Below are 7,415 nucleotides of genomic sequence, written 5' to 3'. Positions count from 1 at the left end.
ATCACAGAATGCTTTGGGTTGGAAGGGACCTTCAAAGATTGTTCCATTCCAACCCCCCTGCCATGAGCAGGGACACCTTCTCCTATCCCAGGTTACTCCAAGATCTGTCCAACCTGGCCTTGAACACTTCCAAGGATGGGGCAGCCACAGCTTCTCTGGCAACCAGTTCCCCTCTGCCCTCTGTGTATGTGGTCCCCATCTCAGGCTAAACAATACCCAGGTATTTTAAATAAAGCCCTGGTTAGGTGCTTCTATTTCCTTTCCGTTTCAAGACTATGCAGTAAGACTTATTACTGGGCTTTGAAAAAATGGAATTATTTCTAAAAATAATAATTTAGTGTCTGCAGCTACTTTCACTTTCCTAGGCAGTGCAGACCCACAGCAAAACAGCTGCTCTTGAGGACCTTCATTTTACCAAAGCTGTACACTTTTCAAGCCTAAAAAAAATAGAAAAACAAAAAGAGAAAAGAAGATGATCACCCTGTTTGTTACTGATTCCTTGATTCTGCTTAATAACCATAGATGAAAACCCGAGCTCCCAAAAGGTGTTTTGTGACACAAGTGCTTCATGCAGTGTGGTAGGCACACTTGGACAAGTGCTGGGAAGTAATCCAGTTATCAAGGACTGGTTTGATCTTGGTTTTGTTGCCTCAGAAGACCAAAAGATTCCACATTGGTCTGTTTCTGATGTCCAAAGCTGGGGACAGAGAGCACAGCACCACAGGCTGCCATCCAGCCCATCTGCTGACCCTCTTTCCAGCACATTCTGTGCTGGAAGGCCCTCAGTGCCTGTGAAAAGAGATTTAAAACCACAACAAAAGAAACCAATTCACTCTGATTATTAGAAATGGGTTCAGTCTTATATGAGTGCTGCAGACACTCATCTTTAATTAATACACAAACAATTCCACTTTTAAATAATATATTCTTTAAAATGGAACAGTTCCACTACAGCAAACCTCAAGAGATACAATCTCCTGACTCAGACACTATAAAATTTCAATATCAAGCCTCAAAACTTCTGAGATTGAAGAAAAATAAGTGACTTGAGGTTTCTTGTTTGGCCTAATCAATGCAGCTTTGCCAGCCCTACATCAGTTTTGTTCCCTGCTCTCTCCTCATCTCTCACTGGGGGTGTTTCAACCTGTCCTTCATGGCTTGGCCAGGCTGTTCTCACCCTGACAAAGGCCAGGACACACCATCCCCACCTCCTTCAGGACAGAAGTCACCACATAACAATGCTTACCTTCCTGACCTCTTCCTCCCGTAGGGAGGGCACAGAAGGAGGTCAGGAAAAAATCCTGGTTGTTGTTACAAAACACCTGATGTTTTTCCTAAGGTTTAGGCAAATCCAGGGAATTTTCACACAGAGCTGCCAAAAGCATGATGTTTTGCAGGAGATGAGTGACAGCAACCAAAAGGACCTGACTGTTACCTGTCATTTATCACAGAATCACAGAATAGAGTGGCTTGGGTTGGAAGGGAGCTTAGAGACCGTCTTGTTCCAACCCCTGCCATGGGGCAGGGACACCTTCCACTAGCCCAGGTTGCTCAGAGATCCACCCAACATGGGCAAGAGCACTTCCAGGGATGGGGCATCCACAGCTTCTCTGGGCAGCCTGTGCCAGGGCCTCACCATCCTCACAGTAAAGAATTCCTTCCTGATAGCCAATCTAACCCTGCCCCAGTTGGTTTATTTCCATTATTTATCTGGCACTGACATTTGGTTTCAGGGCTTTGCAGACCCTTCAGTGGCTGGATCACAGCAGGCCCAGCACGAGATTTTCCGTGCCCCAAACAAACTCCAGCCTGTGAGGCCTTTAGGTCCCATATCCCTCTACAGCATCACCTGGAGAAGGTGGGAACTTTGGGGTAAATGCTGCCTCAGCACCTCTAAACCACTGACACAGCTTGTCCTGGCTGGGGTTTTGTTCATTTATACTTCATCAGACACCAAGACTTTGCCAATTCCCCCATTTCCATCCTGGTGTACCTGTTCTCCTGTCTTCTGAAGGAAATTCTTACAGTTCCCTAACCTTCTGAGGGAGCAGAAAGGTCTGGAGGACCAAGCACAGAGCAACCCCCTGCGTCCTGCCAAGTCTCTTCCCTTCTTCTGCTTGATGTGGAATTTGCAGCAAATTGCTAAACCTCTTACCCCTCAGAGAAGAACGGAGGGAATTTGCATCTGCAGGGGAAGGTGGACCAATGGATTAATGTGTTCTGGTGCAATGGCTCCCAAGTCAGTGATCCGAGCAAGAATAATGTGTTCTGCTGGCTTGGAAAATTGTTGTGAACCACATGGTGTCCTAAGTGATGGGGAGGTACAATGAAGTAGTGAAAAATGCATACTTTATGATTGGCTTTTCGCAAATATTACAACAAATATTATATGTGTAATGTTAGAAAGTTATGCTGTATTAATTCTCTTAAGTAGTGTGCTAAATATAGTTTTAGGTTACAGCATAATGTTAAAATAGAAACTATGTATGTGGGTTTTTTTTTTAAGGGAATGAGATACTCGCTTCAAGACAACAGTCCCAGAACACCTAAATCTTCCAGAGAAGAGGAATTTATGGTTCTCTTAGCAGAAGAAGATAATTTCTTCAGGCCTTGCTCAGACTCGAAGACGCCGTGGGGATTAGGAGTTGACATATTCCAAACAGAGTTTCTTATTCCAAATAGAATATATGCATAACCATGATGTATGAATATGCAACAGTGTATGGTTTTTTAAGGGTTATTCCTTTGTTCACAAAACATGCTTATCGGGCTTAAGTGCCCGAGAGCATCCAGATGTCCATAAGTCTTTGCTTTTTATTGTCTTGTAATTGTCCTAATTCTAAATTTTTATTACCCTAATTGTATTACTATTTTTATAACCATTTTATTATTATTAAACTTTTAAACTTTTAAAAACCAAGTGATTGGCATTTTTCACAAAGTACAAATGAATTTCTTATCTCTAACAGACTAAGATTTTGCACATATACTCTGAGATCTGAAGTTGTGGGCTTTTTTTTTCCCAGGGCAGCATCTTCAGAAGAAAACTGGTTTATTTACAATAAAGTGGTCAAAACTGAAATCTCAGATTAGTCTCATCAGCCTGATATGTTTTCAATGTTTGATGTGAAAAATCAAAAGGGTTATTGTTTTCAAAATTTATACAGTTAGTTCTCAATATCCAGAGGACACCCAACATCCACAAGCCTGAAGTCATCCAAATTATTCCATTTATTTGCGAGTTTTTTTTTTCCCCATAGCTCAATAAAACAACAAATAATGCTCTCTGGCCTGCTAATGTCCCTGAAAATTGCCATATATATATATTTTTTGTCCAGGATTAGAATCTGAAGGTGCTGGGTATGCAAATCAGAGAATACTTCTTTCAACCTTTATCTGATTTCACAGGCTAAATTCTGGTTTTGTTGTTACAGATGAGTGTCCAGTCTGTTCCTAATAATGGAAATTTCACAGCCTCACGAGGTAAATTTTTCCTGAGGTTAATCAAAATTCTCAAAGAAAGAAACTTGAGATCACACACTTCTTAAACAACTGACTTCATTAGGTCAGAGAGACTCGTTTTCCTCCCAAATCCTTAATATAGGTAGATCCTTTTGGGGAAGAATAATGTTAGGGATTCATTTCAGTATTGTAGGGGTATAAGTAGTGCAGATCCAATAATCTGCTGAATTCAGCCTTGATAAAAGCCTTCTTAATGCAAAATGGATTATGAATAGGGCTGTGTGCAACAAAGGGAAATTCAAGTGCCTTGAACAGGTAACACACATGCAGAAGGGAAGGAGAATACTGACTTGGCAGAAATGGGGTATCAAAAGTGCTTTTAAGGACTTCCAAAATAGTTTCAATTCACCATGATAATATACCACAAAATATGCATGAATTACAGGAGGTCTAAGTACAGGAAGGTGAGCAGAAAGCAGTAAGATAAATTCACAGGAACCTGAATTCAAACCCAAACATTATTTTTTCTGGTAAATAGAAGACTGAAAACAACTCAATTTGGGATATTAAAATTAAGAACCATGTAAAGGTAAAATGTTTGATAAACAGCAATGGAGATTTCCTGCTGCTTTAGGCCATAAACCCAACCTAACTGCATTAGGTGGAGAAGATCTGTGATCCCACTGTATTCCCAGGGATACCTCTGACACATCAGAATTTCCTTACATACATGTTTGAGCTCACCTTGATCATGAATTTCCTGGCACCCACCTCTGCTCTTGTCTGGGGCAGAAAGGGCCATATTTTCTTGCAATATTTTTCCTGGTAGTGACCAGATCAAAGCTGTGAACCTGCTACAGCACAGTGACATGACAAATATCTGACTCTACCCCTCTCCTCATCTTGCAGAGGGAACGTGGCTTAGACCTGAGCCAAAACAAAGCTTAAGAAAACAGAGGCAGACATTTCACAGTATCTGGAGAGGCTGTAAAGTTTTTATTGAATCTTTCTATGGTAGTGACAGCACAGCATTTCACACTCCTGCTTCCCTGAGGCTGACTTGAGAAAAAGCATGCGCCACTCAAATGTGGGAGCTACATAGTCAGCAGAGGCTTTCTAGACAAAAATGGAAAGCAGTCACAGCCAAGCATCATCTAGAGAGGAACAAAAAATGATCTCAGTAACCCAGCAAGTGTTGTTTTAACCAAAAGAAAACTGTACCCCAATTGTAGCACCACTGGAGAACAAGCAACAAGGAAAAGCCATGAAAACAAGACCAGATGAAGAAGAGAAAGGCAGTGCCAGATCACAAGATACAGCACCTGAATTTTTGGTTCAGGCTCCTGAAGCACTTTTCCATAGAATTTTCCTATTGCAGAGAAAATCCTGTCGCTCTGCTTTGCAATCACTGCCCATTTGTCCACTAAACAAACATCCCGAGGCACACAAACACCTGGCTCTGTCCCAGGGACAAACAAGTGGTTTCCTGGCAGACCAGCACATGAAATCTCATCTGATCCTTTCTCGTGTAAAACATAAGGCTTGGAGTAACTAAATGCACAACTATTTTCCAGCTCATAAACTTAATTAGAGTGGCTTAGTCATGTAACTAGTCAGAAGCTGGGAATGCAACTTTCTCTCTCTGCTGGATCTCTCTCTTCTTGTTACAGGCTGACCCTGATATTAAAATTGTCCTTTTGCTTCCTGTTTACTATCGAGTAAGTTCAGCACTGCAAATTGGGGTGCAGTCAGGCACACAGAGCAGGTGTCTGCATCCAGCTCAGCAAATAAACATGCTACAAATGCATGTAAATACAAGGATTTGCTGATGCCTGATTCTCAGGTGACTACTTCAATGCTATTTTATTATTAAATGAAGCTTAGGGTTCTGCTAAATACAAAGAACTGCATTTTCTTTGCTGCAAAATGCCATCATAACCCTGTGCTACAGTTGTACAACTCCAGGCAGTTCCTTTCTGTCTGAGAGCAAAGTTTCTGCAAATACTTTCTCCCTTGTTGTAAGGGAATGTTTTGGGATACTAATTTTATTTTCTTACTTTTAAATTAATCAATGATCAGCATAAAATCAATACCAGTCATATAATCAGTATCAAATCTATCAAGGTTTTAAGCTCCTGGTACTGCCCAAAGACACAAATGATAAGTTCTCTTCTAAATTTATTCTGTAATAAAGACAATGCCAGATTTGGGCAGAATTTCAGAAAGACTAGTGGAAACATCAGTCCAAAAAGGACAATATTTATCAGAATTGCATTAGACTGGCCAGTCCTGTTAAATCATTAAATCATCCTTGGTTATATCACACATGTCTGGAGACTCCAATGCCTTCAGAAGGGGTGGAGGAGAGAAAAGAATAAAGGATCCCATGCAATATCAAAATTTTCAGGAATTTTTTTCTGAATTTCTTAAGTCCATTTCAGAAGGCTGCACCCTGACATATTCATTCCTACGATTAAACATTTTCTTCCACAGAAAGAAGAAGAAAAATCAAGTAGCAATCAAAAGAACTCTCTGAGAAACTAAGTATGAGCAAAGATAATATGAAAATGGACCAAAATTAAGAATACAGCAAAAATAGGTAAGGTAAGCACCCTGGTGTTTATCTGTTTGCCATTTTGCACCTGCATGTAAATACCCACACTTTCAGCACCTTACCAGAACAGGAGAAAAAGGACTTACCTTATTAATGAACTCTGTATAGAGCATCCCCCCTAGAGCTCCACAGCTGCTTTTATTTCAAAGTCTGGACCACAGTGATCTGTAAAAGCAGAAATCCACAGTGCTCTTGATGTTTCAAGTTTTAGAGCTCAAGAGGGAGAGGGGAAAATCATTCTGTTTCTCAGTACGAGCCAATCTCCCTCCTTCTCCCCCTTCCCATCCCGGACTCCCCGACTCTGGATTCTGCACTGTTCCTCCCCCTCTCACTGTCCCCGGTGGTGCTGCTGTCCATCATCCATCTCACCCCGAGAAATTCCCTCTCTGGAGCATCCTGCCCCTCTGCCTGTGCCAGGCAGTTTCCCAAAGTGCAGGGGCTCCTCAGAGCCACCCCGGAATGCTCCAGGCAGAGGAGGGGGCTAAGCCAGAGGCAGGCAAAGTCTGTCACAGCACATGTCACACGCTGCTGGGTCCCTCCTGCCAGCACTGCTGGAATCCTCTGCATCGCCCCCGCCACAGAACGGGGGATGCTTTTAAACTTGAAGGTGCTTTTTCTCATCAAGTTATTCTTACTTTTCTGGTAAGAGAGGAAAAAGATCTGCAGTACTAAAAGTTGCTTTCACGGAGGTAATAGAAGCTTCTTTCAGTATTGCATTTCACTTTTCTTCACCAGCACCACCAGGCACTTATAAGACCGGGCTGGATGGTAAAAAGGTGTGTGTGTAAATCACCATCACTACCCCGAACTCAGAAAATTTTTACACTGAGTGAAGCCCTTTCAATCTACTCTGCAGCAAAATAAAATCAGAAGGCTGAAAAGGAAATTAGCAAAGATGAAATACAGGGATTGATCCTCGATTTTCTTCACTGAGGCAGATTTCTGAGTCAGTACAGCTGAACATCAGAGCTCTTTCATCAGCTCTGGTCAAGAATTACTTTCCTAGGTAACACAGCAAACTGAATCCAGTCCTGAATACAAAAAGAATATTGCAGCAAACATTTTTAGATGCTTTGCATCTCAACATTTACCCTATCACCTTTCTGGCAGGGACTAGAAATTAAGAGGCTGCAGAAGTCACTGAAAGATTTTAATGAGTGACTTCACTCAACATTTTAGTATTAAAGACAAATAGAGATGATGACACTCTTTTGGTTTCATTTTTTAAAATATTGTCATGATTTCATGGGTGTCTTTCTATGCTTGCCAAAGGTGTGTGTTGCCGAAGAATTGTGTTCTAGCAGTAAAAGACAAAAAAAGGATTCTCTCCTAAAATGGT

The sequence above is a fragment of the Anomalospiza imberbis genome, chromosome 3 (assembly GCF_031753505.1).
Source record: "Anomalospiza imberbis isolate Cuckoo-Finch-1a 21T00152 chromosome 3, ASM3175350v1, whole genome shotgun sequence".
NCBI lineage: Eukaryota > Metazoa > Chordata > Aves > Passeriformes > Viduidae > Anomalospiza > Anomalospiza imberbis.
The sequence above is the reverse complement of the archived record's forward strand: the minus strand, read 5'-3'. Positions refer to the sequence as shown.